Here is a 5,357-nt window from a genome sequence, read left to right on the forward strand (position 1 = left end):
GCCTGACAGCACTGTCCAGACACCCCTCAGCTCCTGGGGACAAACCCCTCTGCCTCCCCCTGCCCTGCAGGACACCCAGAGAGGCCAGGACAGAACGGCAGCGACACCAGATCTGCTCGAGGAAGAGAGGGAAGGGCAGGTAGAGTGCAAAGGCTGCAAAGATGGAAATTTTTAGCCCAGCTGCAGCAATAATCCTTTCAGGTTAACCGAAGGCATCCCCTGGCGCTCCCTTTCCTTGGACATTTAAAGGAGAGACACTGAAAAGAGGAGCCACACTATGTGTTATGACCACCTTTACTAACTGCTCTGCTAGGGAAAAAAGGGAAAAACCAGTGGATTGATTTCTGAGGCGCAAAAAGCTCATTAGACTTGCAAAGAAAACCCACTCAAGTCTAAAGGCACAGATACTTCTCCTCCAGACTCCAGTGTAAACCACACATGCTTTCCACAGGCACTTTAAAAAAACCAGCCTACAACCAGCAGATTTCAGTGTAAAACAAAGCTCCAGCTCACAGATGGAGGAGGGAGATCCATCCTGCTGCAAGAGAGGCTCGGATTCACTCAGTCCCTCACAGCAGAGCTGTGCCCACCTTGAAAACCTCACAAGGGGTTACCCAAAGGGCCCCAATTCTGCTGTATCCAGCACATCCTAAAATGACCTGCAAAGACAGCTCGGGACTGAGGGCTGCTCATGCCAAAACACCGTGTGGGAACGGCACTGCACAGAGCAGGAGCTGCACATCACAGAGCAGGAGCTGCACATCACAGAGCAGGAGCTGCACATCCTGCAGGAGCTGCACATCTCCACACAGGGACTGCACATCTCCAGGCAGGGACACAGATCCTGCAGGAGCTGCACATCACAGAGCAGGGGCTGCACATCCTGCAGGAGCTGCACATCACAGAGCAGGAGCTGCACATCACAGAGCAGGAGCTGCACATCCCCACACAGGGACACAGATCCTGCAGGAGCTGCACATCCCCACACAGAGACACAGATCCTGCAGGAGCTGCACATCTCCACACAGGGACACAGATCCTGTGGGGGCTGCACCTCTGGCAAGGCTGAGCCAGCCTGGTGCTCGCTGAGGTTTCACCAAACCCACCCTGCCCTGCCCCACACCACTCACCCTAATCCTCTTCCAGGACTGCTGCCAGGTGAGTGGGAACATTTCTGTGCTGCTCTGCAAGATCAGCAGCCCAAGCAACTCCTGCAATCGCTTCCTTTTCCATCTCTGCAGGCAGGCAGAGCCCGCGGCACCCAGCACTACCCAAGTGAGTGATGAGCACCCCCCAGCCCCAGGGATGTGCCTTGGGGGGAGCCCCAGGCAGCATCCAGCTGGCTCTGGAGCCTGAACACCACAGCTGAGCATGCAGGAGCCCCTGAGGTAGAAAGAGATTACACTGCATTGGCAGAAAAACCTAGAAAGCCAGCCCAGCTCTGCTGCCGCTGCAGCAGCAGGGAGAGGCCCCCAGAGAGCTGCTGCTCCTCGGAACTGAGGCTGGGAAGAGCCAGGATGCTGAGCTGGGGCTCCCCCCGCACCCAGCTACAGGACAGGTACACAAAGGGAACGATCACCTCGGGGTTTAACAGCCTTGGATGCTCTAGTCCAGCCAGAGAGGCTGCTCTGCTTTGAGAAAGGGCTCTCAGTGTTTCACCATGGACTCGTGGGTTTGCAGACCTCAGAAGGAGCCAGAAAGCACCAGCCATGACCACTTTGCTCGGGGTTGGTTGCTTTACCTGTGTGCAGAACCACAAGCCCCCCGAATTCCTTTTAAACCCCGCTGCCACATTCCAGCAGCCCCAAGACACCAAGCACCCTCCCAGCATCACCAGAGGGGCTGTCACAAGTCCAGGGCACTGCACTCCGAGCTTCCACCCCTCAGCCCAGCCCCACACCTCTGCACAGCCAGCACACAGCCTAGGAGTCAACCAGACAACCTACAAGCCAACAAACCCCCCCAGCCAGCAAGCTGGGCAAACTGGGAAATACTGGGAGCCAGGTGGAAACCAGTGCCCCGTTCTTGCTCGACTCATTCATCAAGTGTCAGAGCATTCCTACAGCTAAATCAGCAGCACTGCCCCAGAGGACATCAAGAGCACAGCCAAGCCTCACCAGCACGCTGGGCTGACAAAATAAGATTATTCTGCTCAAGACAAACTCAAATCCACAGCTTTCTTCCAGCTTTTGAATAATCTTGCTTTGGGAAGAAAGGGACCGGCCACCCTGAGCATTTCCCCTTAGACAGTGCCTCGTGATCCAGTTTTGCAGGCTCTGCCAGCCAAGGGGGATTTGTCTGGAAGGCTGGGGTGGGCACACCCAGCACCCAGCGCACCCTCACGGGTGCTCCCACGGGATCAGCAGCCCCAGCTGGGCTGCAGGATGTGTCAGGACAATTTGTCACTCCTGTGCTGATGAAGGCAGGCTTTCAAGAGCTTCAGCACCAACACCAGCTCAAAAACACTTCCAGTGGGGCTTTTCTAACAGCCCCACAATGCTGTGATGCCCAACTTCCACGTGGGGATGGACATAAAGGTAAGCAGGGAGCAGTTTGCTCCATCCCTTGCTCAGTGAAGCCCAGCAAGGTGGTACCCACACACTTCCAAATCCCACACCTGGCAAAACACTGGGAAAAGCCCGTGGTGCTCCACGGATCAATGAGACTCCATGAGGAACACAGCTCTCCAAAATGCTGCAGGAGAACACAAAAGGCAGAGGATAACAACACCCACCTCACAAGATGCTGTGAGCATCCCTGACTGGCTACACCCAGCTCCTCATGGAGAAAGGGCAGCTCCAGGGTCACATTCTCCTCGTTTTTATCCTGTGAGGACTGGCCAGGGGAGCAGAATTTCCCATGGCTTTTGGGAAGGAAATGACAAAGCCACAGCACCTCCTTTTTGTATATAAATACATGAAATAAACACGTTTGCTTGGTCCTCCTGAAGCTGCAGTTCTTTGAGCACAGAGGGAATGGGACAGTTTGAATGGAACACCTTGGGAAGGCAGAGGCTGGAAGCAGAGGGCAGCAAGGGAATACACAGGAATACAGAAGGGTGAGCAAGACCAAACCAAAGCCTCACCTGTAAATACTTAACACAGTGCTTGACAGAGGGAGACACACAAAAAATACCTGCACTTGCCACCTGCAGGGGCTGGCCCCATCCCCTCCTCATGGAGCTTCCCACAGGGCACACAGCTCCCAGCACTTCCATCCCCAGTTAATCCCTGCTGGTGCAGGATAAACAGCCCTGTCTGATCTGTGTCATGGGCATCACATTTCCCCAGCCCTCAGAAAATGAACTCCCCCTGAACCTTACTCAAAGAAGAGAGAATGCAATGCTCTAACCAGGTGTGAACCATCTGCAGTGGATCTGCATCCCTGGAAGTGCTGGAGGCCAGGCTGGAGGGATCTGATGGAAGATGTCCCTGCCCACGGCAGGGGGTGGAACAAGATGGTCTGGAAGGCTCCTTTCAACCCAAACCATTCCATGATTCTATGAACAAATCCTCTGCAAACTACAGCTAAATCAGCCAACTCCTTGCTTTTCTCCTTAAGCTGCTCATCTTGGGGTGAAAACCAAGAATTTTGTGCATGAAGAGGGAACAAAGCATAACTGGGTTAGACAATTTCTTACACCTAGAGAGAACGAGGTTTTAATTTTCCTCCCTCAAGGGCAGCCTGCAAACACCCAACTGAGACCAGTTTAGATTGACCACCCTGAGAAAAATAATGCCAAGAAAACTGAACCCCACAAGGAAAGCCTTCAAACACCCCAGATCCGAGGTGCTGGCAGCAGAGCCAAACCCCCCCAAGGGATGGAAGCGGGCAGCCATTGCTGGACAAGACAAATGAACGATTCTGAGTAGCGAATTTTGTTCCACTGATCCAGACACGCATCCAACATCTGCCCACATCCACGCCGGGGAAGCTCGGGAATACTCTGCATACAAATGGTGACAGCTTAGCTCATCTCAGCTGCTCCTTCCAGCACGTTTCCAGGCAAGAGCAGCCTCTCGCTGCAAATGGAGCTGCACCTCGCGTGGTGGTACCACAGCAAATGGAAGGAGAAACTCCTTTTAAAGTGATGGCAGCTGCCCTCTGCGAGCAGCAGCAGGATTGCATTTCTAGGTGTTCAAAAGCACCAGGAAAAATCATCTTCCCTAAGCCATTCCTCCCCTGTGCTCATGTGGCACACAGGGATGCAGGCAGGAATCTCCACGCTGTTTCTGCTCCTTGCATGTTCAACTGCTCCAAGGCAGGAGGGCAGGTGTGTGCTCCTGGGAACACCTGGCAAGGAAACTCCCCTTTTCCCACCTAAGTTAGGCTTAAAATAAAGAAATACCCAACAACCACAGGTAAAAAAGGCAAAACCCAGAAAGGGGGGCAGCCCCACGCCACACCTGGTGGGATTTTGGGATGAGAAAAAGGAGACAGCGTGAAAAGAGGCAGATGGAAGGGAAAAGGGGGCAATCCCAGCATGACCAGGGTAATCCCAGCATGGCACTGGGATGCTTGGGATGTGCACAGCACATCCAGGCACCACCAGGGACACCAAGCAGCACCACCACAGCCCCAAACCCACGAGGATGGGCACCTGCATCCTCATCCCGGCTGGAAAACAGCCGGGATTCAACAGGACGGGACCCACCTCGTTCACGTTAAACACCAAACCCTCGACACGGGCACTGGGGGGTGCAACAAAGCCGGGCAACGCCGGGGTGCCATGACCTCAATAACGCTTTCCCCCCGCAGAATTTAGGGCTGGGCGTGGACAGCTCCTTTTTTCCTTTTTTTTTTTTTTTTTTTTTTTTTATTCGAAACGCTTTTTCGTTACGGTTTCCCATTATTGATTAATTTACCATTTTTAATCACCGCTGCCTCCCCCCTCCAGGCGGCTGCAGAACATGGCCCCGCGCTGCCGCCCCTCCTGCCGCAGCCCCGGCCCCACCTGCCGGGAGGAACGGGGCCGAGAGCGGCGGAAAGGGGGGAGAAAGCCCCAAATCCGCCCTTCTCCATCGCCCCGTCCGTCCCCGCCCGCCGCACCTGCCCCGGGCGGCCGCGCTGCCGCAGGGGCCGCGCCTGGCGCTGCCGCAGCCCCGGGGCGCCGGCACCGGGACACGCCCCGCGCCCGCTTTTGGGATGAAATGGCCGCTTTTGCTTCTCGGGGCTTGATTTTTTTCTTTTTTTTTTTTTTTCCCCCCCTTTTCCCCCCGTTCTCCGCGCGGGACGCGGCGAAGGGAAGAGCGCGCCCGGGGGTTCGCGGCGCCCCGGCCCGTCCCAGGCACCCCTCCCCGTACCTGCCGCTGCGGGGGTGTCCGCGCCGGAGCCGGCTGCTGGCGGCGGTGGCGGTG

The 5,357-nt window shown here is 55.6% G+C and overlaps 1 protein-coding gene across 26 annotated transcripts in view; it reads right to left on the reverse strand.

Moving 5' to 3' along the window:
• MAPT (microtubule associated protein tau) overlaps nt 1-5,357 on the reverse strand; it is a 40,989-nt gene extending 35,632 nt beyond the window's left edge. For all 26 annotated transcript variants that reach the window (XR_002002477.2, XR_002002478.1, XM_019009070.2 and 23 more), the window contains exon 1: nt 5,304-5,357. The gene's annotated coding sequence lies outside the window, so the exon portion shown is untranslated. The remainder of the gene's footprint in view (nt 1-5,303) is intronic.

This window comes from Parus major, chromosome 27 (genome assembly GCF_001522545.3).
Source record: "Parus major isolate Abel chromosome 27, Parus_major1.1, whole genome shotgun sequence".
Classification (NCBI taxonomy): domain Eukaryota; kingdom Metazoa; phylum Chordata; class Aves; order Passeriformes; family Paridae; genus Parus; species Parus major.